We start from the raw sequence: 6,653 nt of genomic DNA, 5'->3' as shown, positions 1-6,653 counted from the left end.
GTGGAATCCTGGGAATACAGAGGATCACCCTCTACCATAGACTGCTGATCCCCGGACTTCTCTTCTTTTTCTACTTTAACCTCAACTTTGATGTCTTTCAGTTCTTCACCCTAAACACCAAATATGACAAAACGGATTTATAAAAGGAAACAAGAGATTAAATAGATGAATGTTATTTAGACGCAAAGAATTTTACAATGTAATTGAGTTCCAATTGCTCAGTTCCACCTACCTGATGATTGTGGGGGATGGTGTGATCTTCCTGTGTGGAATTCCGGGAATACAGAGGACGGGGACATCTCTCTGGTGGGTTCCCATTACTGGATCCATCTGTAGGAAACACACACACTGACTGAATACATCGTTTCTATGGGCCAGATTCACGTAGAATCGCGGCGGCGTAATGTATCGTAATGTTACACCGCCGCAAGTTTTCATCGCAAGTGCCTGATTCTTAAAGCACTTGCATGAAAACTTACGCCGGCGGCCTCCGGCGTAAGCCCGCGTAATTCAAAGGGGCATGTGCCATTTAAATTAGGCGCACTCCCGCGCCGGACCTACTGCGCATGCTCCGTTTTGAAATTCCCGCCGTGCGCGAAGTGGCGCCATTTTTTCGAACGGCGACGTGCGTAGCGTACTTTTGTATTCCCGGACGTCTTACGCAAGAACAAAAAATGTTTACATTTCGACGCGGGAACGATGGCCATACTTTATACAGCACATACGTGTGCTGTGTAAAGTTAGGGCACCTAAAACGACGACTAACTTTGCGACAGGAAACTAGACTAGCAGCGACGTAGCGAACGCGAAAAACCTTCGCGGATCGCCGTAACTACTAATTTGCATACCCGATGCTGGTTTACGACGCGAAATCCCCCCAGCGGCGGCAAAGGTATTGCATGAGCATCCTAAGATCCGACAATGTAATTCAATTACACCTGTCGGATCTAAGGGCTATCTATGCGTAACTGATTCTATGAATCAGTCGCATAGATACTCTGAGAGATACGACGGAGTATCTGAGATACTCCGTCGTATCTCCGCTGTGAATCTGGCCCTATGTGTTTATCAGATGATGGGGGATCTAGGTGGACCCTCCGTACTGCTCTCTCCTTTACAATAAAGTCTCCTCTTACCCGGTGATGTGAGCGGTGGCTGATTCTCCATCATGACGTCCTTGTAGAGAACCTTGTGTCCTTCTAAATAAATTATAACGTGATTACCTCCTCTGCTGCCTATTCCAACAATGACTTATTTTTTCTTCCTTGCAACTCCCCTCTCACCCAGAACTTCCTTTTTTAGACCTCCACATCACTTCTTGTTCCTTATTTACATCACTTCCTGTCTGCAACTGACATCACTTCCTCTCCAGCTGTAGTATCTCTTCCTATGTCTGTACATTCACACTGTTCCTGTCTCCATGTTTTACTCGATGCAACAGGAAAAAAAATCTCCATCTCAATATTTATAATGTATCTGAAATACAATCCAGCAACTCCAGTTGTATAAATGGCTTAAAGCGGATGTGCCATGAAAAAAATAAATAAAAGCCAGCAGCTACAAATACTGCAGCTGCTGACTTTTAATATTAGGACACTTACCTGTCCTGGAGTCCAGCGCTGTCCGCAGCAGAGGATGAGCGATCGCTCATCACTCTGCTGCTCCCCCCGCCATCCACGGTGATGGAACCAGGAAGTGAAGCGCTCTGGCTTCACTGCCCGCTTCCCTACGGCGCATTCGTGAGTCATGCTGCGCCTGACGATTGGCTCCCGCTGTGTACTGGGAGCCGAGTGTTCCCAGCACACAACGGGGGGGCGGAGGGAGGTGATGTCATGTCCGCAGTCTGCCCGAGACTGTTGTGGCCAGAAGTGGGTGCAAATACCTGTCTTTAGACAGGTATCTGCACCCCCTCCCCCCTGAAAGGTGTCAAATGTGACACCGGAGGGGGGAAGGGTTCCGATCAGCGTAAGTTCCACTTTAGGGTGGATCTCCGCTTTACTATGCACAATGTATTTGGTTTATAAACCAGAGGCTCTGGATGAATGGATAAATGGTTCTATATTTAGGATATATCTGCTTTATAAATCAGAAGCTTTGGATTGACAGTTGGATAAATGGCTCTATATTTAGGATGTATCTGGTCAGTAAACCAGAGGCTCTGAAGTAAAATTTGGATAAATGGCTCTATTATTAGGATGTATCTGGTCTATAAACCAGAGGCTCCGGATGGACAATTGGATAAATAATGCTATATTTAGGATGTATATGATCTATAAACCAGAGGCTCTAAATGCACAGTTGGATAAATAATGCTTCATTTAGGATGTACAGTATCTGGTCTATAAACCAAAGGCTATTAATGGACAGTTGGATAAATGGTTCTATATTTATTTAGCCTTCTGGGTTGATCTATTTAAGGCGAGGGAAGGCTTGGTTCCAGCCTCTTGGGACGCCATCTTCAAGCCAGCAGGAAGCCTGTGCTGAGACCGGCTACAAGTGTGCCTAGGCCTATAGTCACCAGAGTGGATCGCCAAGTCCGAGAGGGATCCTTGCAGCAGTGATCTCTTTCTACACTCCACAGCAACCGGAGTCGCCTATCCACCAGCACCTTGTCAACGGCTGTGTGGAGGACCAGGGACTAGGAGAGACAAACCACGGATAGGCTGCGAACCGAGACATTCCAGATGGAACGTACCGGCGAGGCAAGGCCTCATTTGGTGAGAGGGCACCTGCCCACCAACATAAATAACTGTGTTGCAGGAAGCTGGTTCTTGTAGACTCACTTATACTTTCTGGAAGTTGCAGTGCCCCAAGTAGAGACACAATGCACCTGGGAATGACATAGCGTTTTTATCGCAAAGCAAACTTAAAACTATCATCAGAAACCTGCTTGGGTTTAGCTGATAGTAATGAACGTCTATCAGTTGACAAGATATTTTGGAGTTCCAAATCAATATCTTTGAAGGCGTATCCTTTATCAAGAAATCTTTGTTTAAGAATTTTTTGCCTGTGCAAGATATGTGTCTATGTCCGTCCAGTTCTTAGGCAGCCTGAGAAGTTGGCTGCGTGGAACAGAACGGAGCCAAGACTGGTGTTGACAACTATCCATAGGGATGAAACTATTACGGTCCATAGGTTAAGAATACGTTTGAAATTTGAACTTTCTGTTAAAAATCTCTATTTCAAGATCTAAAAAGTGGATCTTACTTGAGCTTGCCTCCTAAGACAAAGAAATGCTTCTATCATTTGAATTTAGAGTGTCAAAAAAGTGCTTTAATGAATCAAGACTGCCATTCCACAGGAGGAGAATGTCGTCAATATATCTAGCCCAAAGGACCAGGGCCGGAGTGTCCTGGGCATAGATGACATCCTCCTCCAACTTGGCCATAAAAAGATTTGTGAGGTTTGGAGCAAACTTGGCTCCCATTGCCACTCCGCGTAGCTGAAAGTAGTAGTGTTGGTTGAACCAAAAATAACTGTGTTTGGTTGCAAATTCTAGAAGCTCAATAAGGAAAGAGGCAAGTGATTGATCACGACCTAAAATTTTTTAAACCGCCTCAATCCCCTTCTGATGGGGTATACAAATATACTGGGAGGCCACATCAGCAGTGGCCATGATGTAATCTCCCTGTATATCAATGCCTTTCAATAAACAAATGTCCTTGAGATATGATGGGGTCTGTCTCACTAGTGACTGTAAATAATGGTCTATGTAACGTCCTATACGTGATCTGACAGATTCGATGCCACTCAGGATAGGCCGTCCAGGGGGGTGGGATTTTTGTGGATCTTGGGAAAATAATAGATGGTTGGAATTCTAGGTACTGTGGGTATTAAAAAAGCTCTTTCTTTATTGTTGAGGATTTTTAAGTAAAAACCCTTACCGATAAGATCCTTGACTTTTCTCTTGTATACAAGGGTGGGATTATGAGAAATTTCCTTATATGTATCTGGTTCGTTAAGAATTTGATACATCTCCGTTTCATATTGAGTTTGGTCTAAAATGACGATACCACCGCCTTCATGCGTTGGACGGATCTCCAAGTCCTTCTGCTTGCACAAGTACCTGAGTCCTGCATTGGACAAGGGCTGATGGTATGGACGTTTTGTGGGAAGTTGTGCTAGATCTCTGAAAACTAAATCCTTAAAATTCTTCACAGCAGGGGCCACTGAACAGGGGAATTAAAGAGAGACGGGTTAGACAGTCCAGAATGAACAGTCCCTGAAGCAGCCGCTCTGCTGTTGTTCCTGCATGTATTCGAAATCAAGTAGCGTTGTATATTGATTTTGCGTATGTATTTATGGATGTCAATAAAAGTGCCAAGAAAATTAGAGAAAATGTAAGGCCCTTGTCTAGAACGGATTGCTCCTCAGTGAGTGATTTGGTACTTAAATTGAAAACCCCTTGGCCTTTTCTCCTCTGTATTCGATGCTCTCCTCTGCACCCTCTCTTGGGTCTGGACCTCTCTTTAGGATGTATCTGGTCTATAAACCAGAGGCTCTGAAAGGACAGGGGGATATATGGTTCTATATTTAGGATGCATCTGGTCTATAAACCAGACGCTTTGGATGGACAGTTGGATAAATAGCTCTATATTTAGGATGTATCCGGTCTATAAACCAGAGGCTCTGGATGGACAGTTGGATAAATGGCTCTATATTTAGGATGTACTGGTACAGTATTTGGTCTACAAAGCAGAGGCTCTGGATGGACAGCTGGATAAATTATTCTATATTTAGGATGTATCTGGTCTATAGACCAGAGGCTTTCAATGGACAGTTGGGTAAATTGTTCTATATTTAGGATGGATCTGGTCTATAAACCAGACGCTCTGGATGGACAGTGTCTGCTCTATAAACCAGAGTCTCTGATTGGACAGGTCGATAAATTGTTCAATATATAGGCTGTATCTGGTCTTTAAACCAGAGGCTCTTCATGGCCAGTTGAAAAAAGTTCGATATTTAGGATGTATCTGGTCTATAAACCAGAGGCTCTGGATGTACAGTTGGCTAAATGGTTCTATATTTAGGATGTATCTGGTCTATAAACCAGAGGCTCTGAATGGACAGTTGGAAAAATGGCTCCATATTTATTATGTATCTGGTCTATAAAGCAGAGGCTCTGGAGTAAAATTTGGATAAATGGTTCTATATTTAGAATGTATCTGGTCTATAAACCAGAGGCTCTGGATGGACAGTTGGATAAATTATTCTATATTTAGGATGTATCTGGTCTATAAACAAGAGGATCTGGATGGACAGTGGGATAAATAATGCTTTATTTATGATGTACAGTATCTGCTCTATCAACCAGAGTATCTGATTGGACAATTCGATAAATTGTTCTATATATAGGCTGTATCTGGTCTTTAAACCAGAGGCTCTTCATGACCAGTTGGATAAAAGGATCTATCTGGTCTATAAACCAGAGGGTCTGGATGGACAGTCGGATAAATAATGCTATATTTAGGATGTATCTTTTCTATAAACCAGAGGCTCTGGATGTACAGTTGGCTAAATGGTTCTATATTTAGGATGTATCTGGTCTATAAACCAGAGTCTGTGAATGGACAGTTGGGTAAATGGTTGTATAGTTAGGATGTACAGTATCTGGTATATAAACCAGAGGCTATGAATGGACAGTTGGATAATTGGCTCTATATTTAGAAAGTATCTAGTCAATAAACCAGAGGCTCTGGAGTAAAATTTGGATAAATGGCTCTATATTTAGGATTCTTTTGCCTGGAGTTTCCGGTACTTTATACTTTTACATATAGTAACCTGACACCATTGTGAATTACAGAAAACACTCCAAGTGGCCCGTGTACTAGTATAATTATCCAGTCTATCATGTTCAACTGCTAGTAGAGATTTCAAATCCATGATAGTATCTAAGCTACCCTATCCATTCCAAAATGGATGGGATCCCAGGAGACTTCCAATGTCAAGGGATGACAGACCTGGCCAACCTCAGAAAATGATCTACTTTGATGGATCCCAGCATCATAAACAACAAAAGTAGTTGGGGGTTCGGCAGTATACATCTACCTGTTACTCTATAACAGCGGCAGCCAACCATTGATGGTCCACAAGAAAATGTTGACAGGTGCTGGTAATGGGAGGCTGGCTGGAACTCACAGGGAAACACATTGGTGCAGAGAAGCAGATAACTGACTGAAGTGCAGAGGAAGAGACGGTGATGAAGGAAGAATGGATGCTGGTAGGAGTGCACAGGGTCACTGGAGAAGGATACAGACTGGGGAACAGGACAATCACAGAAGCAGGCTTGGGGTTTCAGGCTGGAATGACTGATGACATTGGGAACTGCTGAGACACAGAGGAGCTGAATAGAGACTGGACGGACACTAGAAGTCATGGAGACAGTACTGAGAGGCGCCGGAAAACACTGGTCAAATCACCTGGGGACACAGGGGGTCTGGTAGCTAGCGTGTGGACATGCCCAGGGTCCCACAGCTGTGGATATTCCTGCATGGCAGTGATTAGCTGTGTTTGGCTAATGTCCTTAGCCGTTTTCCAAAAGCAAAAAAGGTGCAGCAATACACTGGAGCCAGACCAGCTCTCAAGATCACATGCAATCTGATGAACAACAGAAAGCAGGGCCACCAGGAACTTCCTGTACTGCACAGGGTTTC

The 6,653-nt window shown here is 43.8% G+C and overlaps 1 protein-coding gene across 1 annotated transcript in view; it reads right to left on the bottom strand.

Moving 5' to 3' along the window:
• Positions 1-6,653, bottom strand: part of LOC120910546 (zinc finger protein 850-like) — a 1,103,195-nt gene that overhangs the window by 764,873 nt on the left and 331,669 nt on the right.

This window comes from Rana temporaria, chromosome 8 (assembly GCF_905171775.1).
Source record: "Rana temporaria chromosome 8, aRanTem1.1, whole genome shotgun sequence".
In the NCBI taxonomy this organism is placed as follows: domain Eukaryota; kingdom Metazoa; phylum Chordata; class Amphibia; order Anura; family Ranidae; genus Rana; species Rana temporaria.
This window is presented reverse-complemented; position numbering and strand designations above follow the sequence as displayed.